At 49.8% G+C, this 26,291-nt stretch overlaps 1 protein-coding gene across 11 annotated transcripts in view; it reads left to right on the top strand.

The window, feature by feature from the left end:
- DLGAP2 (DLG associated protein 2) overlaps positions 1-26,291 on the top strand; it is a 719,273-nt gene that overhangs the window by 236,013 nt on the left and 456,969 nt on the right. Inside the window, exon 1 of one of the 11 annotated variants that reach the window (XM_067022656.1) lies at positions 9,031-9,469. The exons of 9 other annotated variants lie outside the window; for them this stretch is intronic. The gene's annotated coding sequence lies outside the window, so the exon portion shown is untranslated. Of the gene's footprint in view, positions 1-9,030; positions 9,470-26,291 lie in introns of those variants that run through there. One more of the 11 variants, XM_067022657.1, reaches the window with a different exon arrangement.

Raw genomic sequence — 26,291 nt, 5'->3', positions numbered from 1 at the left:
TCCGTTTTTCTTTCTCAAGATTGCTTTGGCTATTCGGGGTCTTTTGTGTTTCCATACAAATTGTGAAATTTTTTGTTCTAGTTCAGTGAAAAATGCCATTGGTAGTTTGATAGGGATTGCACTGAATCTGTAGATTGCTTTGAGTAGTAGAGTCATTTTCACATTGTTGATTCTTCCAATCCAAGAATATGGTATATCTCTCCATCTGTTTGTATCATCTTTAATTTCTTTCATCAGTGTCTTACAGTTTTCTGCATACAAGTCTTTTGTCTCCTTAGGTAGGTTTATTCCTAGGTGTTTTATTCTCTTTGTTGCAATGGTAAATGGGAGTGTTTCCTTAATTTCTCTTTCAGATTTTTCATCATTAGTGTATAGGAATGCAAGAGATTTCTGTGCATTAATTTTGTATCCTGCTACTTTACCAATTTAATTGATTAGCTCTAGTAGTTTTCTGGTAGCATCTTTAGGATTCTCTATGTATAGTACAATGTCATCTGCAAACAGTGAGAGTTTTTCTTCTTTCTGATTTGGATTCCTTTTATTTCTTTTTCGTCTCTGATTGCTGTGGCTAAAACTTCCAAAATTATGTTAAATAATAGTAGTAAGAGTGGGCAGCCTTGTCTTGTTCCTGATCTTAGTGGAAATGGTTTCAGTTTTTCACCATTGAGAACGATGTTGGCTTTGGGTTTGTCATATTTGGCCTTTATTATGTTGAGGTAAGTTCCCTCTATGCCTACTTTCTGGAGAGTTTTTATCATAAATGGGTGTTGAATTTTGTCAAAAGCTTTTTTTTCATCTACTGAGATGATCGTATGGTTTTTCTCCTTCAGTTTGTTAACATGGTGTATCACATTGATTGATTTGTGTATATTGAAGAATCCTTGCATTCCTACGATAAACCCCACTTTATCATGGTGTATGATCCTTTTAATGTGCTGCTGGATTCTGTTTGCTAGTATTTTGTTGAGGATTTTTGCATCTATGTTCATCAGTGATATTGGCCAGTAGTTTTCTTTTTTTTTTGTAACATCTTTGTCTGGTTTTGGTATCAGGGTGATGGTGGCCTCGTAGAATGAGTTTGGGAGTGTTCCTCCCTCTGCTGTATTTTGGGAGAATTTTAGATGGATAGGTGTTAGCTCTTCTCTAAATGTTTGATGGAATTCGCCGGCAAATCCATCTTGTCCTGGCCTTTTGTTTGTTGGAAGATTTTAAATTACAGTTTCAATTTCAGTGCTTGTGATTGGTCTGTTTATATTTTCTATTTCTTCCTGGTTCTGTCTTGGAAGGTTGTGCTTTTCTAAGAATTTGTCCATTTCTTCCAGGTTGTCCATTTTATTGGCATATAGTTGCTTGTAGTAATCTCTCATGATCCATTGTATTTCTGCAGTGTCAGTTGTTACTTCTCCTTTTTCATTTCTAATTCTGTTGATTTGAGTCTTCTTCCTTTTTTTCTTGATGAGTCTGTCTAGTGGTTTGTCCATTTTGTTTATCTTCTCGATGAACCAGCTTTTAGTTTTATTGATCTTTGCTATCATTTCCTTCATTTCTTTTTCATTTATTTCTGATCTGATCTTTATGGTTTTTCTCCTTCTACCAACTGTGGGGTTTTTTTTTGTTTTTCTTTCTCTAATTGCTTTAGGTGTAAGGTTCGGTTGTTTCTTTGAGATTTTTCTTCTTCAGATAGGATTTTATTGCTCTAAAATTCCCTCTTAGAACTGCTTTTGCTGCATCCTATAGGTTTTGGGCTGTCACGTTTTCATTGTCATTTGTTTCTAGGTATTTTTTCATTTCCTCTTTGATTTCTTCAGTGATCTCTTGGTTATTTAGTAGCATATTGTTTAGCCTCCAAGTGTTTGCATTTTTTACAGTTTTTTTTTTTTTCCTGTAATTGATATCTAGTCACATAACGCTGTGGTCGGAAAAGATACTTGGTACGATTTCAGCTTTCTTAAATTTACTAAGGCTTGATTTGTGACCCAAGATATGGTCCATCCTGGAGAATGTTCCATGAGCACTTGAGAAGAAAGTGTATTCTGTTGTTTTTGGATGGAATGTCCTATAAATATCAATTAAGTCCATCTTGTTTAATGTATCATTTAAAGCTTGTGTTTCCTTATTTATTTTCATTTTGGTTGATCTGTCCATTGGTGAAAGTGGGGTGTTAAAGTCCCCTACTATGATTGTGTTACTGTCGATTTCCCCTTTTATGGCTGTTAGCATTTGCCTTCTGTATTGAGGTGCTCCTAGGTTGTGTGCATAAATATTTACAATTGTTATATCTTCTTCTTGGATTGATCCCTTGATCATTATGTAGTGTCCTTCTTTGTCTCTTTTAACATTCTTTATTTTAAAGTCTATTTTGTCTGATATGAGAATTGCTACTCCAGGTTTCTTTTGATTTCTGTTTGCATGGAATATCTTTTTCCATCCCCTCACTTTCAGTCTGTATGTGTCCCTAGGTCTGAAGTGGGTCTCTTGGAGACAGCATATATACGGGTCTTGTTTTGTATCCATTCAGCCAGTCTGTGTCTTTTAGTTCGAGCATTTAATCCATTTACATGTAAGGTAATTATCAATATGTATGTTCATATTACCATTTTCTTAATTGTTTTGGGTTTGTTATTATAGATCTTTTCCTTCTCTTGTGTTTCCTGCCTAGAGAAGTTCCTTTAGCATTTGTTGTAAAGTTGATTTGGTGGTGCTGAATTCTCTTAGCTTTTGCTCGTCTGTAAAGGTTTTAATTTCTCTGTTGAATCTGAATGAGTTCCTTGCTGAGTAGAGTAATCTTGGTTGTAGGTTTTTCCCTTTCATCACTCAATATGTCCTGCTGCTCCCTTCTGGCTTGCAGAGTTTCTGCTGAAAGATCAGCTGTTAACCTGATGGGGATTCCCTTGTATGTTATTTGTTGCTTTTCCCTTGCCGCTTTTAATAATTTTTCTTTGTATCTAATTTTTGATAGTTTGATTAATATGTGTCTTGGTGTGTTTCTCCTTGGATTTATCCTGTATGGGACTCTTTGCACTTCTTGGACTTGATTGACTATTTCCTTTCTCATATTAGGGAAGTTTTTAACTGTAATCTCTTCAAATATTGTCTCAGTCCCTTTCTTTTTCTCTTCTTCTTCTGGGACCCCTATAATTCAAATGTTGGTGCATTTAATGTTGTCCCAGAGGTCTCTGAGACCATCCTCAATTCTTTTCATTCTTTTTCCTTTATTCTGCTCTGTGGCAGGTATTTCCACTATTTTGTCTTTCAGGTCACTTATCTGTTCTTCTGCCTCAGTTATTCTGCTATTGATTCCTTCTAGAGAATTTTAATTTCATGTATTGTGTTGTTCATCATTGTTTGTTTGCTCTTTAGTTCTTCTAGGTCCTTGTTAAATGTTTCTTATATTTTCTCCATTCTATTTCCAAGATTTTAGATCATCTTTACTATCATTTGTCTGAATTCTTTTTCAGGTAGACTGCCTATTTCATTTTCATTTGTTTGGTCTGGTGGGTTTTTACCTTGCTCCTTCATCTGCTGCGTATTTCTCTGTCTTCGCATTTTGCTTAACTTACTGTGTTTGGGGTCTCCTTTCTGCTGGCTGCAGGTTCATAGTTCCCGTTGTTTTTGGTATCTGCCCCTAGTGGCTAAGGTTGGTTCAGTGGGTTGTGTAAGCTTCCTAGTGGAGGGGACTAGCACCTGTGTTCTGGTGGATGAGGATGGATCTTGTCTTTCTGGTGGCCAGGACCACGTCCGGTGGTGTGTCTTGGGGTGTCTGTAAACTTAGTATGATTTCAGGCAGCCTCTCTGCTAATGGGTGGGGTTGTGTTCCTGTATTGCTAGTTGTTTGGCATGAGGTGTCCAGCACTGGGGCTTTCTGGTCATTGAGTGGAACTGGGTCTTAGTGTTGAGATGGAGATCTCTGCGAGAGCTCTCACCGATTGATATTACGTGAGGTCAGGAGGTCTCCGGAGATCCAGTGTCCTGAACTCGGCTCTCCCACCTCAGAGGCTCAGGCCTGACACCCAGCCGGAGCACCAAGACCCTGTCAGCCACACGGTGCCGACAACTGTGGTAAAAATCTGACTGGTATGTTGGAGTTTTCTTTGCTGGGCGATTTATCTGAGCCAGGTTCCCTTTGTCAGAAACACAGCCAGCCAAAACGCTGAGACATCCGAGGTTTCCAACTAAGATAGGGCTTATTCACAAGGCAGCCAAGGAGAAGACAGGAGAACAAATGTCAAATCTCAATGCTTTTTTTTAAACAAAATAATAACAGCCCTTTTAGCCCATGACACACAAAACTAAATTTTTCTTCGCTGAGCATTAAGTCCCACACACAAAATTATATAGTTTGCCCCTACAGGAGCACATGTTGAGGTATCGCTGGCTCAGAAAAACAGTTACACATGTATGAATTATACATGTGTTTCAGATGTTTATAAGGATCAACTTTCCAAAACATTTTAGTGAAAAGTCAAATCTATGGCACAGACATTCTGGTAGTGGAGACACCTTCTTACTCGTCTAATTATGTGATGAAACTATGACAATCTCAAAACATAAAGTGGTTTAGTAGTAGATCTGGGCTGGTAAGATCTGTTTTAGGGGATGTGAAAGAAGGTGAGTTCATTAAGGACTTCAGCTTCAACTTATTAAACTGGCAAATTGATTTTTATTTTTCATTTTAAACCTTAAGGACAGTGATTTAGAATCATCCAAACTTTTCAAGTGTCCACCTTCTGCTCTGAGTATTAGTGTGATAAATGATCCAGGCTTTCCACCCATGGGCGTGTTAGGGCTTTGTCTGGTTTAATATCTGAGTCAGATGATAAATATATTTTTCCACTTAAACTCTGTACGTATTACTTAGGTGCCGTTATGCATTGTTGAATAGTCCTGTTGGGAATCATTTCCCATTAAAAATCTACAGCCAAATGCCTCTCCTTTCCCAATGCTAAGGACTCTTCTACGACAGTGGAAACTGCCTTTGGTTGCTCACCCTTTGCTCGGCCCTCGTCTGGCTGCACCAGGAGTCAGACTTCAGCAAGGCTCCGACGTGGAAATGAATGACAGCTGGCTGCACTGAGGAAATTGTCAGTGTGAGTCTGCCAGAACTGGGTTTGGACCTGGATTCTTACTTCATAGATTTGGGCAAAATATTTAATCTCTGTCAGCCTCAGCTTCTCAATAATACCTGTTTGAGCACAGGAAGAGTCTTTGGACAGGCTGAAGCTGGTGTAATCTTGGTGAAGGTGGTACTGAGACGCAAGAAGTGGTGAATCGTGGCGGGTCGTGGCGGGTCGTGGCGGGGAGCCGGTGTGGACAGTGGGCGTGGATGGCGGGCGAGCTCTCTGTCTTCCAGGTGGAATCGTGTCAGGACCACGTTTCATTGCAAGGCCAGCCCTCTGTTGTGTTGCTAAGGCAACTCATAATAATATTAGAGGGTTTAAAAAATTATGATTCATGTTTTAGGAAAACCTACCCAGTCTGTTTCTTGTGACAACTTTTGATTAAAGGGTCTCAGTCGGGTGCATAATGTGGAATCATTTTCTGAGAGGCCTGGCCACTGGGTCATCCACTTATGACGTGAGAGCACGCACAGCTTCTTAAAGCCTCTTTGTTTCAGGGTTCTGTTTCACTGATGGAGTCTGTGCCCATGGGGAAGGACTGGTTCTCATCGCCCTGCCTGTCTCTGTGCTCTGCTCACTTCGGCTCCCTCCCGTGAGCTCTCCTCTTTTTCCTGCGGTACTTATTGTTTTGGTGTTTATTTTAGGGTTTTTCTGGTTTGGGATGTGCATTTCAAGGAGTTATTCTATATTCTCTCGGTTGCTGTTGGACTAATAAAGAAGAATTGCATTCCCCCTGGGCCAGCAGGACCCCGACTCAGGGATCCCAGAGTCTCCAGGAGGGAGGTGGCACACAGACAGGTGGACTCGGGCCAGGTGTGGTTTAACAAAAGGAGTCCTGTTAGTGACATCAAGGACAGGACTTGAGGGACAGGGTGAGACGAGCGCTCTGACCGGGCCAGAGAGCCTCTCCAGACGTCACTTTCTGCACAGACCTCAGCGTCTTCAGTGGTAGATTGGAGACACCACCACCTACGCCAGACAAGCCGTAGCGAATAAATGCAATTACACCCATGCGACTTCTGACAGTGCCTAGTAGGCAGCTCAGTAAGAAGTAATCTGCACTTAATCCTTTCTGCCTTCATTTTCCAGCAAATGCAACCAGCATAGACCTCTATATGTCTATACATGTTCGTAAGGAGAGATCTCCTTGAAGAACTAAAGACAGTGTTTGTCCAGCCTGAGAACTTAAGGGCCAGTGGGAATAGTCAGACCCTGGTGTGATGGGACCTTTCGCCCCATGAAAATGACTTTGAGTTGTAAAGTGATTCCTACAAAGTTTCCTTTCTAAGGTCTGAAAGTCTTCAACTCGAGAATAATTGTGACACGGAGTCCTGATTAGATAGGCATGCAGTTAACGATAAATTGAAGTTAGTCGTTTGTATTAATTTAGGTTATTAGGCAACATGAGCAAATTAAAATACATTCTAACACAGGCCAGTTTGGATGACACAGAATTGAGGTTAATCCAAAGATCCAAGTACTGCATGTATTTTCAGTTTTGCTGAATTATTTTCCGCTGTGATAGTTGTGTCAGCAAGGGTATAATCATTAGTCAGCTAATTATGCTTCCCTTCTTTAGATATAAATGGCATTACTGTTAAGAACTCTGCAGTTTATTTATTGTTCCGATAACTTACTAGATGGACTTTCTCTTCATTTCTTACATCTGCCTCCGAAAGATTAGGGATCTCTATTCTAAACACCCACTAAATCCTTCCAGAGAGACCCTGCGGACAAGAGAGCCTCTGAGGTGATTTTCTCGGAATGAGATTTATTTGTGAACAGCTTGTGGCCTTTCATCGTTAAGAATTGTGACCGTTCATTGATACCAACACTAGAGGTTAAAATGTGTGACCAAGAAAACAGAAGGAAAGATAATCTTTCAGTTAATGAGGGAAAACAAAGTACTTGTCGAAGCTTTGATGCTTAAGACTGGAGATATTTAAAAAAGTGCTGAGCTACTGCTCACCTGTTTACCAGTTCTTAAATCCTTCACCTCTTAGCATTCCAGCATAAAGCTGCATACAACATGAGCACTTGTTTTTTTAGATTTGTGGTTCCGCATGAATCTATGATTTTGGAAAAAAAAAGAAGAAAAAGAAAGAAAGAAAAGGAAACCAACCCACGAGCAAGAGCGCGGTTTCGGTACACGTAGCTGCTCCGAGAAGGATGGATGTTATGTGGCTCTTCCATGGGTTCAGGGATGGACTTCTCGTGGGCATTTGGTCTGATTTACTCCCAAAGGGTCTCATTTTTGCCATGTTGCTGAAATTGCTCCTTTGGGGACTGCGATGCTGCGTTGCATGTAGGTTGTTGCTTGCTTTGTGCTGTGGGAAGAAGCCTGAAATTCCCATTTGGACACATGACGGTTAACTGTACGTGTCAGTTTGACCGGGAGGCCCACGTAGCTGGTAAAACAGTATTCCGGGGCGTGTCAGCGAGGGTGTTTCCAGAGGAGGTTAATCTCTGAATCTGTGGACTGAGTGAAGCTGACCCCCCCTTCCAACGCGGGCAGCCGTCGAGGGCCCAGGTGGGACGAGAGGGCTCTCCCTCCCTGCCTGAGCTGAGACGTCCACCTTCTCCTGCACACGATGCACCCTGTGCTCACCTCAGCTGTGACAGGCGCCTTCCTCCCAGAGTGGGGTCTGCGAGGTTCGCGTCAGGGCCTCCATAAGCCACCTGGGACCGGGCCAGAGGACACTCCTGGAAGCAGCCCGATGTGTGTCCTCAAGGCGAATCCCATGGGCCCCCTCCCTGTGATGTCACGATCCCTATCCATTTGGACCCGTTATGACTTTGTGTCCTAAACGCAGCATCGTGCGTCATGCGTGGATTTCACGTTCTTGGTGCCACCGTCCTCGCCCCCCGTCCCCTGGGACTCGAGCGAACACCCAGCAGGACAGGCTCCCCCCCATCAGCTGGCACCCTGGCTGGGAATTTGTCAGATGAAAACTCGAGCCCATAGAAACACATGGTGCCCCAGAGCCTCCGTGATTGACTCAAGTACGTTGCCCGTGGGTCCTAGTGTCGTTTAGTAAAGCCGACGTCCTCATGCACTAACCAGGCTCATCAATGGTGAACGAGTCCGTGGGAAGCTGCCTCTCCCACGTGGGTATCTGGGTCACTGGGGTAGCGGAAGGAAATTTCAGAGGGTTTGTTGTGAGAAGCTGCCTGGGCTCCTCTCTTACTATCTCCACGTGGTGACTCAACTGCGGCCTCTTTCTCTCGTCCTGGATCCTCGCCGTCCCCTCTCCGCTGGGCACAGATGATGATGGGACCGAGGTGGCTATAAATAGATCCCAGCTCCCTGGCTACTCCAGTGCTCCCGTACGGAGGACCGAGGTTCGGTGGCAAGGCTGCCGGCACGGACGCCGGGGACCCAGCCTCCCGGACGTTCCCGCTTGGAGAGTGAGTCCTGCAGGCGTGGGTGAAGCAGGGGTGGGGTCTCCGCTCTTTAAGGAGCACAGCGGCGCCAAGCCCCCCAACCTCCGCTGTCAGCAGAAAGCATGGCCGAGGTCCTCTGAGCGGGCCGCCCGACGAGGCAGGTGGAGGGGTCCCGTGGCCGAGGCCGGTGTGTCGCTCCCTGGCCGACCCCCGCCTCCCCGCCCCCCGGAGGCGGCCCCTCCCCGGGAGGAGGAGGGGCTGTCCGGAGCCCTCTGGGTGAAGGGCTTCCCCGGGCTGTAAGTTTTCAGACCTCAGGGAGCCCTGCCGGGGAGTGGGAGCTGCCCCGGGTGGCGGGGCCTCCGCGTGCCCTGCCCACTCACTTTCCAGAGGCCGTGTCGTCAGTGCTGTGACACCCCCAGGAAGTTGCCCATTTATGGCTAAAATGATATCATCACAAGAGGTGGCTCCTGTCTAAATAGGGATCATTTGTAAAATGAGATTATAGACGTTTCTCTGAAAAAAAAAAAAAAAAAACAGGAGGCACGGGCACCTGCTTTCTGGAATCGATATCCCGGGGGCCCGGGCTGCACCATAATGAAGATGTCCACCCCCGTGGCTGATTCCATTGCGAGCGGGGAGCCTCCCTTTCCTGCTCGGTGCCGGGCGGCCCCCGCATCCACATGGAGTCGACTCCAGATCCGTGTTTTCTATTATGCTTGAATATATGGGACATGCATCGCAATCCCATGCCTGCCACCCTGCTGCAGTGCACTTGTCTGGCGGAGCCCCGTGGCTGCCTGGTCCACGCCGTGACTGCCCGGCCCCGGATACACGCTGGGTCGCCTCTGGCCTTGCTCTCTTGCAGTGATTTTGAACCTTCCTCCCAGTGTACGTCCCCCTGTTTGCTGAGAAGCCTCCTGCTCTTTGCATTTGGACGCTGCAGGCAGCACGGCGGGAGCCTTGCCTCGGTAAGTCCAGGATGACTCGTCTCTTACTTTCCCCAGCTCAGATGTACTTCCACTAGTGCGGTGGCACCAGGCAGGCGGCCAGGAGCGATTAGCACCCGACTAGTTAGTCTCTGGGAGCAGCTTGCCCTCGGCACTTTGCACCAGGTTTTCTCACTGTCCTCCCTCCCAGCGTACGTTGCTCTGCCTTTATAAGTAAAATACTCATCTCTCCATAGACGCGGTAGCCGCCGGGGAGCATCTTAATTGCTGTGGAGGGTTTGGGGGAGAGGACTGGCACGGCGGTCTAGAACGACACCACTGTCGTTCTGAGAAGACAAGTTCGTTCTCCAATTAACCCTGATCCCAGTAATCACTGAACGCCCGAGCGATGGGTAAGGCGAGAACTATTCTGGCTCTCTCTCCGTTTGTGAAAGCAGAGATGCAGCAGCTGGGCTGCTGGCTTCAGCACCCCTTCGGGAATGAGTAAGTCCAGGGACCTGCAGTTATTAAAACCCGTGTCTTTTTTGCAAGCTGTGGGGAGAAGAGCCTGTGAAGATAGCTTCCTTTGTAATGCCTGCTGCAGCCAGAGCCTCGCTGCTCCCTGCAGCTGCATTAAATAGGATGGAAGAAAAGGGGGAAGATCTTTGAGATGCTGGGGGACGCTGCCTTGTGTTTATGCCGTGAAAGCTGTAAACCCCTTCCGAAGCAGGAGGTTTCGGTGTGTGGTGCCGGCCGAGCAGCCGTCCTCTGTCCTGGCAGAGGTGGCGGTGCTGGGCTGTGAAGGGAATTGCTGAGGTTTCAGAGCGACATGCTTTGCTGAGGGTCCCTGCCAGCCGGGTCCCTGGAGGGCAGCGGGGGGGGGGGGTGTGGGGGCTGGGGACATGGTGGCAGGTGCCCGGCGAGCCCTGACCAGTGAGCTGAGGGTGTTTCTTCTTGTGCTTCTTGCCCTGCTCTGCTGACATTTTTCTTTTGCTTTACCTTGTGCAAAAATACGCCCCGCTCTACATAGTAGCGGCCACCTCTTCCTAACGAGAGTGGCTGTCGATTAGGGCGGTTATTATTCACTCAGGCATCTAGGGAACTGGTTTTACAAGTTCCTGCTATAAACGACCAAGATGCCTTCTATGTGGATGTTATACTCTGTGCAGAAGCCGGCACATCCAATAAGAAGCAGTTACTGGTTCGCCCATATTTAGATGAATATTGACTGTTCCATTCATAATTTCGTCCCCAGAGCTCAGGTGCATTTCCACGCACAGGCTCCGTGTCACCATGGAGTATTTTGTGGCCTTTAGCTTGTCCAGGAGGCAGAACGAGTCAGTGGACTTTCTCCGGCTTGTGAATCATGCTTGTTTCTCAGCAACAAGTGCCGGCCCAGGATCACTGATCACGAATGTCACTCATGGAAACGGGGCCCTACGCGGTCCTCGGAGGGGCAGTTAGGGAGAGTGGCTGCCTCGGTGGGATTCGGGGCCATGCAGAGAGTTTGATTTAGACCAACTGCATGTGTGGGGAGGTCTGGGCACAGGTGTGAGCAGACGCCCACCCGGAGAGCAGGTGACATCAGCCTGGGTTTGCAGCACTGATTCAACAATAAGTGTTGGCAAGTCATGAATATCGCATATTTTTTTTACCAACTCCTTTCAATCTGTTTACGGCCAGAGCAATAATGAATAGCCTGAACATAAGTCTGTATAGTAACACTGTTCAAATTGGAAAACTGTAACTGCAAGATGCACACCCAGTTCTTTGAATGTGACAGACAGCAGACCTTCTACAATCAAACCAGAGATGCCTTCGGAAGCTGGTGTGCGTTTGGCGGGTAAAACGCTAGCTCTGTGCTCTGGTTTGATCAAACCAGCATTAGTAACTTCAAAGCGCTCTTCTGTTTTCTAAAGCAACATCGCTTTTATTTAAATACTATTTAATTTGATAGCTTTCTTTTTCTAAACGAGCGAGTTTTTACAGTAGCGGATCAGACTGACATCCTCTAAAAAATAGAGACTCAACGCAGGCTGAACGGGGGGCTGTCCCCGTGCTGGGCTCTGCGTGATGCGAGGAGCGTTTGAGACTGTTTCCTTTCTCCTGTGAGTCCACTGCCTGCTGCACTGACCTCAGTGCTGAGTAGCAAGAAGAAAATGACTGTGCACACCCACACACCCGCCTTGTGACACACACACACACACCCCTGCCCCGTCACACACACACACACACACACACACACACACACACCTGCCTCCCTATCACACACACACACACCCCTGCCCCATCACACACACACACACACCCCTGCCCCATCACACACACACACCTGCCTCCCTATCACACACACACACACACACCCCTGCCCTGTCACACACACACACACACACCTGCCTCCCTATCACACACACACACACCTGCCCCATCACACACACACACACACCTGCCCCATCACACACACACACACACACCTGCCCCATCACACACATACACACACACACACCTGCCCCATCACACACATACACACACATCTGCCCCATCACACACACACACACACACACACACCCCTGCCCCATCACACACACACACACACACACCCCTGCCCCATCACACACACACACACACACAACCTGCCCCATCACACACACACACATACACCCCTGCCCCATCACACACATACACACACATCTGCCCCATCTCACACACACACACACACACACCTGCCCCATCTCACACACACACACACACCCCTGCCCCATCACACACATACACACACATCTGCCCCATCTCACACACACACACACACACACACACCTGCCTCCCCATCACACACACACACACACACACACACACACACACACACACACACACTCTCTCTCTCTCTCTCTCTCTCCCCCCCCTGGTTTAGCAGAGACCCTTTTACGGAGGCAGAGGCCGAGTGCGTGTGCGCAGGGCCCTTGTCACGGGAGGCACAGGAAGGGCATCTGACGGCTGCTGTGCATCTACAGGCTCCTGGGAGCGTGGGTCTCCAGATGGGACCAGACGCCCCCGCTCTGTGTGCTTGTAACCCGGTGCACAACGTGTGCGGGGTATTTCTGAACGCCCCCCCACGCTCGTTGTGACGGCCTTTGTCCCCATGTGAACACAAATCCCCCTCCAGGTGACGGTGCGCAGGGACCCACGCTGGGAGGCTGGTGTCTCAACTCTGACTCGGTACATTAGTTCCAAAGACATAGCAGCTGCCAGAAATTTGATCATCAGGTCCTTATTTTATTCGTGATTATCTCCAGATAATAACGGGCAGTAAAATTAGCATTCTTCCTCTGACTAGCGTCAGGGGAAAAAAGTCAGAACATTTCTATTTAGAGAATAGTTACTGTGAACCTGCTCTCCTGTCCACACGTATTTGTGAAAACTGTGCCGCGTTCAGCAGGGCCCGAAAGTGACGTGTTTGGGTGGGAACCTTTCGTGGTCGTCACGTATCACACAGCACAAAGTGTTTGGCCTCTAAACCTGCTGAGTGAGGAGTGGAGCTTCTGCAAAGCGAGCTGCGGACCCTCCGGAGGCGCCTCTCACTGAAGACAGACCCTCAGCAGAGGCCCGCGTCGGCCTCTCCCATGGGGTCGGGAGGGGTCTGATTCCCCTTCTCTTTACTGGACTCTTAGGACACACCTGAGGGTCCCCACAGTCCTGGGGCCTGTGTCTCTGGTTCTCCCGTGTACGTGTGTGGTTGCGTAGTGGGCAGCTCACGGACAGAGCATCTGAATTGCTAATGTCCCCAGAGAGTCCCATAGGCCGGTCCATCTGGAGAGCTGGACCCAGAGGCCCCGGAGGGCCTTCCGGAGCTGCTGGGCTTCGCGGGCTGTCACTCAACCTCCTCAGCCAGTGAGAGGGGCAAGGGCACCCTCCCCAGGTCATGCCCCAGAGGCCCCAAGGGACAGTGGGCTCTGGGGTGTCAGCGCAGCTGTGCCCACAGGGACCCCGTGTGAGGGTGGAAGTTACAGGACACGCACCCTCCCGCGCCCTCCGTGTCCTTGGGCTGCATACATGGCATGTTTGGTCCCCGCAGCCAGGAAGGCTCGCTCAGCTGGTCTGGATCACTTGTCACCCGACAGGTCCCCGCTGGACCTGGCTGAGCTGTTCCCGGTCACCACTTGGAAAGCCCTTGGGGCCTGCGGGCTTCCTCTGTCCCAGGCCACGGGCGCCCCCCTTCTGCGTCAGGCCCGGGCCCTGCTGCACCCTGCGCTGCCATTTCCTGTGGTTTGGTTGCTAAGCTGGGACATGCATCTACCTCCATCTGAGGAAGACTGGACGGCTCTGACCTGGGCCTCACCCCGTCTAGCTCTAGGGCAGACCCCCGGGTCCTGGGGGGATGGACGGGGGAGGGCAGACCCCCGGGTCCTGGAGGAATGGAGGAGGGGGGCAGACCCCCGGGTCCTGTGGGGATGGAGGGGGGAGGGCAGACACCCCGGGTCCTGGGGGGATGGAGGAGGGGGGCAGACCCCCGGGTCCTGCGGGGATGGAGGAGGGAGGGCAGACCCCCGGGTCCTGTGGGGATGGAGGGGGGAGGGCTGCACAGCTCTCCTGGGACCCGATTCAGCAAAACCTTGGCCTTGGGGCGTCCGAGGGGAGGCCACCGTACAGACGTCCCATTACACACCTCTTGCAAAATACAGGTGTCCCGCCGCCCTTCAGTCGCCTCTTTCTGTGCCCAACTTCCCGGTTTCCTCATCCCTCCGGGTTTTCACTCACTCTAGTTTCTAAAATCCATCTCTCTTTAAAGCATTTGTGGTGGCGTCCAACTTACGAGGACCGTCCGGGGCATGCAGCTTCCAGGTGTATGTGTGCGTGCATGTGGTTTAGATTTATTTTCCTAATGTATTTTTATTTAATTTATTTTCATATGTGTGTGTGTGCGTGTGTGTGTACGTGGGCGAAATGAATATCCTTTATCACCCACTTATTGACTCAAAGAAGGAATTTTTCAAGGACGCAGTGTGCACGTCCGGTGAGGTTCTAGGAGCCCCGTGCACGTGCACGTGTAGGTGGCGCGGACCTGGTCTGGAGCTGCATCTCTGTCTGGGGGGGGTGGGGCTCTCGGAGCAGGGCTGGTGGGCAGGTGAATGTCAAGGGCAGGACGTCAGGGACACGGGGGCGGGGGCCCCATCACACGCCTGCCTGCCCCTGCTCCGCCCGCTTCCGTTTCCGTCCTGACCGCCGGAGGTTGTGCTGTAATTCGTGGAAGAAAAGAGCTTCCGCCCGTCAGTGCCTCACCTGTGTGGTTCGTCACTGCCGCGTGGAGTGTCTCGCGCATGTGCACTCGATCTGTGGAAATCTTCCCGTCCTCAAACATAAGGATGTTCTTGAAAACTTGGAAACGGCCCACGTGCTGACTTGGAAGTTTTCCCTGCTGACTAGACTGTGATGATTTCCGAGGGAAGCCGCTGTCACTGTATTCATTGAATCCGGGAGTTCCCATGTGACACGCTGTGATTTTTAATTGTAACCCACTAATTATCTCCCCACTGCACCTCTGCCCTGACGTCACCGGGATCGTTAAGAAAGGCACTTCCTTTACTGAAAGAGGAAAGGTCCGCCCTGACGCCCACCCCTGGGCATTGTTGGGAAGTGAGTGGGTCTTCCACCTTCCAAGACGATTCTTGAATAGAAACCCCACAAAAACATCTGAGATCGTTTTCTCTCCCGCCTTTGGAGTGCATCAGTTCACATTCCCTTTGTAAACTGACCACAAATACTAAAGTTTTAAAATATAGCAAAAACAGCCATTAAATAGCCCGGAACTAGGAAGTTTTGTAGCTGGAACCAGGGAGAAATAGCCACGGAGAGCGTCCTTCTCTCTAATGGCCATGGAGCATATCAAGACTTTTGTCTGTAGAAATTTCTGTAATAAAAATATTTGTATATCAGTGTTAAACTTATAGATGGGCATGTGTAGCTCAGCAAAGAATGAAAACCAGCCTGTGTGCTCAGAATTTTAAACATGACACAACTGGCCCCAAATAAATAACGTATTTTATTTCTCTCACCTTTCAAAAGATCTTTTTGTTTGTTTGCTGGTAAGAGAAACTGCCTTAGTGTCTTAATTCCTGTGGCCATGGGTGTTAAACTTGGGGGAAAGGGAAAGAGATGTCCCCACCACTCATCTTTCCCATAATCAGACGATTAAGATGTGGGGTGACTTTTGAGACGTCGTCTGATCTATTCTTTGGGGTTGTATAAACTCAATGCAGTTCTACCCAAGGAAATTCACCACCACTTAGCAGAAGGACCACCAGCATCCAGCGGACACTGGGACCACCAGCAGGGTCCTGCCTGGACTCCTCACGACGGGGCCGCGCTCAGTCCCAGCGACCGGACGGGTGTGCGACGCCGAGGCCCTCGGGGCAGCTGGGTGAGCGCTGACCGCACAGGCCATGGCTCCCATGACAGCCGGGTCAGGTGAACCCTGCTCGCAACTCTGCTGGCCCCTCAGGCCTGAGACAGGTCAGGTCATCCTTGAGGATGAGATCCAGAGGTCAAGGAGGGCTGGTTTCTGCAAAGGCCATGCTTCCTAGCTGGGCCCGGAAGAGGAAGAGTCCAGGGATTGATTTGAGGACACCTCCTGTCTGTCTCCCTCCCTCCTTCCTTCCTTCCTCTTCCCCTTCCCCTCCGCCTCTGTCTCTCTCTCCCCCCCTCTTGGTTTCTTATACCCAGGGAAGGTCCTGTTTGGGCCGAGTGGAAAGCTCTTCCTTTTCTAACGAGCGAGGCTGTGCAAAGCTTTGGGGGTGTCTTCCGCCCGGCTTACCCGTCAAGCTTCCTTTTAAAAGTGGACTCTGTGTCTGTACCCGGCGGGGGGGAGCCTCCAGACGGATGGCTCGAGGGCAGAGCCAGGTGTCGACGGGCGGACATGTGTGCAGCGTCGGGGAAGGACCGCTGGCTTCGGGCAGCTGTGCCGTTTCCTCCCCAGCGACCTGCACGTGTCCCTGGGTGTTGGGGCGGCTGCCGTCCAGCCCACCTTCTCCTGCCCCGTCCTCTCCTCGGTGGGGAGGGGGCAGGAGCTATCGAAACACCAGAAGCTCTGTGCACAGACCGGGCTTAAGGACAGCACTGGATGCAGCTGCACTGCGGCCGTGGTCTGCGGCCTTTGCACGTGAAGTCGGTCACCGGGCACAGAGCTTCCCTCTGGTCAAGCGTCTGTGCAGGCAGCGCCTGTGGCTCTGGACGGTCTGTGTCAAAGTAGCCGGGACCAGTGTCTGGACCGAGTCCTCGACGCGATTCCCTCATCCACAGAGAGTGGTTTGAGGACAGATGTGAAGCGTGCCTTTCAGAGAGAAACAGTGATTCCTACAAAGAGCGAGTGATAGAAGAGGTGTTTAAGAAAAGAGTTCTCTTGAACACCTTCAAGTGGATAGAAAGGCTGGGCCTGCGTCCTGGTCCTTCTGTAGACGGAGGGGCTGGGCCACCTTGAGGGGGGCTGGGTGTCCCTGTTCCCCAGCACCGCCCCCCGGCTGCTGTCCTGGCTCCACTGTCCCCCGTTTTCACGCGTGAGCTGTGTCTGCACCCCTCCTCCCTGAAATTTGTAGATCTGGGGAAAGAACAAGTCTTGTCCTCGGAGCTACAGGCCAGTGACCTCTGAGTGCTGAGCTCCTGGGCTTCTCACCAGGCACTGCACGTGGGCTTGAACAGCTGGATCTGGGGTCTCCCAGTCTGGAGGCTGGGCATCCGAGGCCAGCGTGTCCCGGGGGCCTCCTGAGGCTCAGGGGTCTGTTCCAGGCCTCCCTCCTACTTTGCTGGCGTCCTTAGCTTCCCCGGGGGCGTAGATGCATCACCCTCAGTCTCTGCCTTCATCCTCGCCAGGTGGTCTCCCTGGCGGGGAGGGTCCGTGTGCGAACTTCCTCTCTTGGTCCAGACACTGGGGCTCAGGGAGGCCCCATCTTAATGAACCGCGTCTGCGAGGAGTGGCTCCAGATGAGTTCACGTCTAAGCTGCTGGGGGTCAGGACCCCAACCCACGCGTCTGCTGGGAGGGGCACCGGTCAGCAGGTAACCCTCGGTAGGAACTGGTCTTAGGGTGCAGCCATGCATTTGGGGAGCACGGTGACAGGGGTGGGGTGACGGCCTTTGCTATGAAAGGGAGTCCCTTTCTCGATTCTCATTGTCCCTGGGATGTTGCACTTTTTGCACAAGATCGTTGGACAGTCGATTCCGTTCCCCGCTCCGTGGCTGACAGGGTTTACAGCACGGGATGAACACGTCCTCTGTCGTAGGCCTATGTTTATTTCTCCGTAGAATAATGATCGCCGTGACATCGACTCCTTTGCTCACCTGAGGCCTGGGAGGATGTACGCTTAGGGATTTTTACACTGACAGTTGCCATACCACATTTATTGGGAAATCTGCCAGAATTCCACATCTGAGTTTTGTACTAAAAATTGTCTCATGAAGCCTTGAAGATAGTTCTGCTGCCCAGCTGTCCCCGAGCAGAAGAGCAGTCCCCGCTAAGCCGTGGCCCTTAGTCACCCACCGGTGGTGTGATGCAGCCTGTCACCCTCTCCGACGGGAGGGGAGTCCTTCGGGTGGTGCGTCCTGGTGGCAGCCCTGCGCGAGGGCTGTTTCCATTTGCGCCCAGACCCGGAGGGGTCCTCAGGCCGCATTCTTCGTGGCTGTTTCCAGCTCTGGACTGTGCACTTGAAGATCAAGCCAAGGTGAAGTTGGAGCCCGCGGGGTCCCTGTCCGTCATTTTCCTGAACTTGGAAATGGGAATGATCCTGGATTCCCACCCTTCCCGGCTCCCTCCACTCGCGGGCTCCCCGGAGGATTTTCTCCTAGTTCAGAACATCCACGTGTCTAGAATCATATTAACAGTGAAGGAAGAACGGCAGCTAGAGCCATCCTTTTAAAATTAATAGACTTTAAGAGCCGTTGTAGGTTTACAGAAAGATTGAGCAGAAAGTACCCCCTTCCACCCACAGGAACTTTCCCTTATTTTAACATCCTACATTGTTGCGTTTGTTACGATGGATGAACCAGTACTGGTGTATGATTATTGACTAAAGTCCATAGTTTACTTGGACAAACGTATAGTGACATATATCCATCGTTATGATATCATGCAGAGCAGTTTCACTGCCTCAAAACTCCTCCGTGGTCCGTCTGTTCACCCCACCCTCCCCACACCCCCTGGCAACCACTGATCTTTTTACCGTCTCCGTGGTTCTGCCTTTTCCAGAATGTCATACGGTTGGAATCATACACTCTGTAGCCTTTTCAGATTGGCTTCTTTCATGTAGTTATAAGGTTCTTCCACATCTTTTCATGGCTTGATAACTCATTTCTTTTTAGCTGAATAATATTCCATTGTCTGAATGGACCACGGTTTATCTATCCACATACCTACTCAGGAACATTTTGATGGCTTCCAAGTTTTGACAATGGTGAATAAAGCTGCTATAAAAATGTGAGTGCAGGTTTTTGTGTGGACGTAAGTTTTCAGCTCATTTGGGTGAACACCAAGGAGTGTGACGGCTGGGTTGTATGGTAAGAGTATGTTTAGCTTTGCAAGAAATTGCCAGGCTGTGTTCCAGAGCGGCTGCATGTATGATGTCGGCATCTCTTCAATGTGCTTATTTGCTGTCTGTATACATTCTTTGGTGAGGTGTCTGTTCAAGTCTTTTGCACATTGTTGATTGGGTTGTTTATTTCTCATTGAGTTTAAGAATTCTTTGTATACCTGTCTTTTATCCGATATGTGCTTTGCAGGTAATTTTTCTCAGTCTGTGACTTGCCTTTTCATTCTTAAGCACTATTTTAATATACGGTAAACATATACGTATACATATAAGTACATAGGTGTATCTTTTAAAGTAATGTATATCTTCTTAAGTAGTAACGCTTTCATTTCTCCTGGATTTTTTTTCCTGAAACTGTTTCAATGAAATTTTAAATCGGTTTAGCAGCAGTTGTTTATGGCCTGCTGGCTGTAGCAGATGTGCGCTGAGCACTCTTTTCGCCTTTGCTTGCTACCTTACTCTGTCTTTTGCAGCTTTACTCGTATAGGTAGGTTCCCCAACCAGGGTGTAGGTTCTCTAGTCATGCATTTGTTTTATGAACAGGTACTGACTGTGAACCACGAATAGGAAGGCTCCTAGGATCCGGAGATACAGAGACAATTAAAACACGATTCATGTATTGAATGAGGTTATAATCCAGTTGGGAACACGGTCACCGACACAAATAGCATCAACACAGGGCAGACGAGACAGCTTTCCCGAGAAGCCATGGACACAGTGCCATGGGGACCTCGGAGAAGAAGTCAGTTTAATTTGCGTTTGAAGGATCAGTGACAGCTTTACAGAGGGAGTAGGTTTTGATTGGACTTGGGAGTGCAGCTAGGATGTTTACACCAGAATGGGAAGAAGTCATTTCCAGCCAACAGACGGTCGGGCAGCGTCCGGCAGCTGCCGGGCGTCATGAAGGGCTGGGATGCGGTTGCGGGACGGTTGGACTCGTGCTCAAGTACCCGTCATCTCTAACCGCTCCGTCGCGTGGTCTGCATCGCGCTTCCCCGTGTGTTGCTGGCGTTGGGATGCTGTGATGGTCCCGGTTCTGCAGACTGGTGAACGGGGCCGGTGGGAGACAGAGCCTGGGTGAGAACCTGCATCTTGGACTTGAGTGTGGGAAGGGCCTGACCCCGGGTGGCCCGCGGGTTTCCGTGTGGGCTGGCGCTGGGCTGGAGCCTGTGTGTACCTCCACGTTAGAACTCTTCGTGGCTTTCTCTCCCACTGAATGCCGAGCTTGCGGTCAGGCACAGAGCGGTCAGGGCCTCCTCCCTCTGGGGCTGGTCTCCTCCGCCCTGGTGGAGCCTGGGGGCCTCGTGCAAGGTGTGCGTTGCGAAGGTAACTGGTCGTGCCTGGGAAAAAGCGCTCTCTGCTCTCGGGCTTGAGCGGAGTGCGGGCAACAGTAAGCAAGTCAGCTTGGCTGTTACAAAGGAGAGGGGCTGGGGGACAGAGAGAGACAAGGAGAGAGAGACAGAGAGTCAGAGAGACACAGAGAGGGAGAGAGAGACGGAGAGTCAGAGAGACATAGAGAGGGAGAGAGACAGAGAGGGAGAGAGAGACGGAGAGTCAGAGAGACACAGAGAGGGAGAGAGACAGAGAGGGAGACCGAGACAGAGAGGGAGAGAGACAGAGAGACAAGGAGAGAGAGACGGAGAGTCAGAGAGACACAGAGAGGGAGAGAGAGACGGAGAGTCAGAGAGACACAGAGAGGGAGAGAGAGATGGAGAGTCAGAGAGACATAGAGAGGGAGAGAGACAGAGAGGGAGAGAGAGACGGAGAGTCAGAGAGACACAGAGAGGGAGAGAGACAGAGAGGGAGACCGAGACAGAGAGGGAGAGAGACAGAGAGACAAGGAGAGAGAGACGGAGAGTCAGAGAGACACAGAGAGGGAGAGAGAGACGGAGAGTCAGAGAGACACGGAGAGGGAGAGAGACAGAGAGGGAGAGAGAGATGGAGTCAGAGAGACACAGAGAGGGAGAGAGACAGAGAAGGAGAGAGACTGAGACAGAGAGGGAGAGAGACAGAGAGACAAGGAGAGAGAGATGGAGAGTCAGAGAGACACAGAGAGGGAGAGAGACAGAGAAGGAGAGAGAGAGATGGAGAGTCAGAGAATCACAGAGAGGGAGAGAGAGAGAGAGGGAGAGTGAGGGAGACAGGGAGAGAGGGAGCGCGTGCGTTGAGCTCTGTCCATGGTGCTGAGCGCACCGTGACTCGGCCGAGGTCCCGAAGCACACGCCTGATCTTCTTGCCCCTCTAAGTGGTCACAAAGGAACCAGTTTCCTCAGCCCCAGTTATGAGTCACAGATGTTCATGTGATCAAGTTTAAAACACAACTCATCAGTGGTGAGTCCGTACTAGGTCACATCCACTTAACCTGGCTCTCTGGGGGGCTGTCCTTTCGACTCTGTTGTTCTGGAAGTGGATTGTGCTAAACGTTGCTTTAAGAGGGTAAAATGTCGTCTGGAATTCTATACATAGATCCAGAATGTTTTTGAACATGGAGAAGCCATGGAGATCTTGATAGTTTAACAATATGAAATTATATGTCTATTACCTCCTTTGCATACACAGGTATTATGTTTGGTATATTAAGATGTAAAATAAGGCTTTATTCTGGAGATGATTGCAAAATCGAGTTAAATTTGCATTCACACATTGTTCCACTTTTTTTAAACAACTGGATAATAACGTTTAAACCTGCTGCATTTCTTAATGTTTGCTAGTTCCTGAAATAATAATAATAGTAACAGCCAGAGTAGTAATAATAACAATAACATCTACCTCCTAGAGTTTAGGTAACATTAAAATGCTAACCCACATGTACCCCTAACAGGTTCCCTCACATGGATCATGCTTAGCCATTGCTATTGTTGTTACTGAATTTCTGATTAGTAATAGGCTAACTAAGATGTTTTAGGAGAGAAGTATCAACAGTGTGTTTCTTTTCTTTCTGGTTCAGTTCTGCTCTTTCATGGTTGGTTGAGTCTTCCCTGAGTGCAGGTCGCCCCCTGAACTAGGAACTTGGTACAACTGGAAACACTGTCATGTGTTCTGAACTTCACGTCATCTGCAGTGTCAGAGACAGGAAGCAAAATGTTCCCATCTCTGCAGCGGTGAGTGGATTCTGAGCTGACGCTGGTGTCTCCCTGGTCTTTTCAGCCCTAATCAGGGTGACGGGAAAATGTCCCCTAACCTTGGGGTTGAATCAGAAGAGGAATCCCCCAAAGGAAGGAGGAGAAGGGAGACCTTCTTCCTTCTGTGAAAGATCAGGGCTCTCTGCAGGCAGAGATGGGTGTCCCCTTCCTCTACATGCAACAGTGCCCGCTGTTGACATAGACATCTTCCTGATACTTTGTATTTTCATCTTTTGGAGACAGAACTCAAGTAGTAAGTTGCTAAGTCTACTTAAAGTATGTTGTGTTGATAATTCACAATTTCATGGACTTTTTGCAAAAAACAAAAACATTTTTCAGACTATTTTTTCCTTTCCTTCTTTGACTCTTTTTTGGTCTTCGCATTCCTACCTACTCTCTGTGTTTTTTAAATACTGTGTTTGGAGGGTGGTGGTAGTGTCTGGCTCTGGTTAAGGGTGGGAACAGCAGATCTGGGGTACCAGTGGAGGAGATGTTGCATCCGCACGGAGGGCACCGCAGCTCTCAGAGGTAGACTGATAGCACACTCCTGGACGATTCAGCTCAGAAGGAGAAGCGCGTCTGGTGCACACTTGCCGGGGAATCCGCATTTGGTACAAGCCGGGCTCGGCACAGAGGTGCCCCCGTCCATGGGCTGTCTCCTAGAGAAAGATCGGAGTGGCTTGTTTGACGGCTGCCAGGTAACCGGTGGTATTCATAACGTGAGAGGCGCCTGTACGCGCTTTCCTTTCTGTAAGATTTTACCTAGACTACAAAACCTGCTAGGAAGCAAGTGGCACTCTGTGGAGATCATCAGTGGTGACTAATTTGATTTGGGAAGAGGAGAACTCAAAATAGGCTCTTCCTGAAACCATTTAAAATGAAGACGGGGTAAATGAATTCAGGTATTATTTTCTAGTCTTATTCATTTAAAACTTTAAAAATAAAACTTCTTTTTAAAAGGGTCCGTTATGAGCTTATAAATAAATTATATCGAAATGTACCTCTCGAAATACCTGTCGAAATTCATAGAAAAGGAAGAGGAAGCATGTCGGCTACAGTTGATCTTAGTTATGAGGTTTCACACCTGGTTTACTGTGGTCAAGGTGACAAGAAATGTGGTCAATTATAGAAAACTCTTCCTCAGACGAGGCAGAGGAGGATGTTACATTTTAAAAGGAGTTTTCCGCAGAGGGCACTGGGGACTGGACTCCAGTCACCCCCATCTGCTCACACCTGTTCCCCCCCAGTGACCCCGGGACATGGCCTCTGCTTTCAGTGATGAGTCTTCTCGGCCCCTTTATTTCTGATTTATTTTATTCTTGATTTCTTATTTGATTTTTGCAAATACCAGCTATTATGGGGGACTTTGAAGTCGATTTTTCTCTTTTATGAAGTTTAAGCTTATATTGACTTCATTACCCAAATTTATATTCTAAATATTTTTTATTGAGCTCAGTCATTCCATAAAGTATACATATATTAATGTTCTATGAATATTTTAAGTATGAATTTAGAAATGGCCCTTTTCCTCACAATTGTACTAAGTGGTAACATGAATCGTTGAGAATCAGATCTTAATGGTTGACTGAACCCGGACAATTGATGTGATAATTATTAGTCTTTTGTTAGGGCACAGGTTTCCAAAGTGGATCATTAAAAAGAGAATTTAAGAGCGTTAATTTCCTGTTCAAGCACCAGCCCCCCACTCAGCGATTACACGGGGCTCTGAAAGTTAGAAGTCAGAACTATGAATGTACCTTCACAAAAAAAAAAGAAAGTCTTAATTTGCACCACAATGAATTTTTTCCTAAAATAGAAAGTGACTCACGTTGTCTAATAAAGGAGCGGGCTCCTGGCAAAATGCAAATTCCTAAGGCTCTGGAGGTCTGTCTTCCGGGTCTTACAAGTCATGATTTTAGCACATGGCGAAGGCATCTTATTTAGTGGTAAAGCAAAGCAGCATTTCTCCGTCGTGAAAGCCTCTCTGGTTTCCAGCCTGTGATGCGTGGGTCTCACTGACGGTACCGTGAGCACGAGTCGATCGGAAGGACCGGGTGCCCTTACCCGACAGCCCGCACCTGCTCTTCAGGGGCTGCGCCCACCGTCTGATTCTGGGCGACGCCTGCGGTGTTCGGCCGCGTCATGGACCAGCTCGGGCGTGTCCTTCAGTCACCAGGTCAGCTGTGGGCGGGTCCTCCTCTTTCGCTCACAACGGAGGAGCTTCTCAAGGTCCCCTGGTCCCCTTTGTTTTCCCGCTCGTTCTCTCCTCCGAATCTGCACAGGGCGGCCTGCGTCACGCCTCGTGGTGACAGCAAGCGCGTCCTGTTCCCTTGCGGAGCGGCCCGCGCTTGTCTCTGCGGGGGCTGCCCTGCCTGTGTTCCCCGTGGCCCGGCTGCGGCTAATCCACGTTCCGCCAGCGGCTGCGCCGCCCCCACCCTCACCCCCGCGCCCGCTTCCCCTGCCTTCCGGGCCCCCCTCCGCCCCCCGACCACCCAGGACTCCTGGGAGGCTACTGCAGCCTCTGCGTGCCCTCCACCCTGGGTGCAGCCCGGAGCACCCCCGGCCTCGGCTCACCATTTGGGTTGGAACTGGGTATTTTGCAAATGTGCCGAAGAGTCATAGATTTGTACCAATTTCCAGGCCAAGTAATGCTGTTCTTATTTACGCTGAACCAGCTAATCTAATGAGGAGGAGGAGAGAGGACCCAGAAGAGAACTGGGCTGTGTCTGGGATTTTAATATTTTTCATGGCCAATTAAAAGAATATTTTCCCCCCAAATCCCCCAAACCAAACCAAACCAAACCAAACCAAAACCTGAGCGGTGTTTCCCTCTGGAGCACGTTGGAGAAACACCTACGACAAGCCACTCGTTCATCCATCCCACATCGTCGTTGAGCCCCGACCGTCTGCCAGACTTGGGGTCGTTGCCCGACCCCGTGGTGAGGGGCGATCCTAGTGGCCGAGGTGGCGGAAGCTGGGAGGATGGGGGGAGGGGTGTTCTGGCCCCTGAAGGGAGGGGTCTCTCCCCACGTCTGCCTTTGCTCTTTCTGGAACCATCCTTCTCTGTACCAGCTGCCCCGCGTCTGGTGGCGGCCCGGCGGCCTGGAACAGGGCAGAAGAATCCCCAGTCGGTGTACCCGGGGAGGGGGCAGGCGGGGGCCATGGGGGGCTCGCTGCTGCAGAACCCGCCCCGCACAGGGAGACAGGGCACACGGGGCGCCCCCGGAGGCTGGGGACTTGGGGTTTGTGTTTCCAGTTTTTTGCCCTAATAGAGGCTTATTGATTTATTTTTTGTGCAGAAGCCAAATAAGCAACACAATTCCCATCACTGAGGGCTCGTGGTTTTTTTGTGTGTTTTTTGTTTTGGGGGGTTTTTTTGTGTGGTACGCGGGCCTCACTGTTGTGGCCTCTCCCGTTGCGGAGCACAGGCTCCGGACGCGCAGGCGCAGCGGCCACAGCTCACGGGCCCAGCCGCTCCGCGGCACGTGGGATCTTCCCGGACCGGGGCACGAACCCGCGTCCCCTGCATCGGCAGGCGGACTCTCAACCACTGCGCCACCAGGGCAGCCCGAGGGCTCGTGTTAATGGGGATTTGGGGCGGAATCCGTTCACACTCCTGCCGAAATTGTTTCCATCATTGCCGCGATGGATGTCAGTTTACAATGAGTCATCTGGTGGCGGGGTCCTGCACTAAACCAGCTGCTTCAGAAACATGTTTCTCCCCGGAATCCCAGGCTCCGTTTACCAGAGTCCCAGGCTCTGATTTTATCCTCAAGGATTGGCCTTCAACTGGCTTCGCTTGGCATCTCAGACTCAGCCTGTGCCAGGGAGCTTGGGGCTGGGACTCAGTCCTCTGAGAAAGGGCTGGCAGGGAAGAAATGGGGCCCGGACCCCCCTTGTGAGCCAGCATGCATCCCCTCTGCGGACAGCGAGGGCACCAGACCAGAGCCCGGGCCCACTGGGGTCAGAGCACGTGCTTGGGGGTGGGGCCCGCGGGGGCCAAACCCACGGACGCAGAGTCAGAAACGAGCACACAGGCGTTTTCACGTGCATCCGCCAAACTTGGAGTTTTTGGGGGGAATGGGAAAAGCTTGTTTTTTAGGGGAAGAGGCCTTGTTCCTTTTCTTGATTGTAATCACAAGCTAATTATTAAAAATGTAACTAATAAGGA

The sequence above is a fragment of the Kogia breviceps genome, chromosome 20 (genome assembly GCF_026419965.1).
Source record: "Kogia breviceps isolate mKogBre1 chromosome 20, mKogBre1 haplotype 1, whole genome shotgun sequence".
NCBI lineage: Eukaryota > Metazoa > Chordata > Mammalia > Artiodactyla > Physeteridae > Kogia > Kogia breviceps.
Note: the sequence above shows the minus strand (reverse complement) of the source record. Positions and strands in the feature narration are given on the sequence as shown.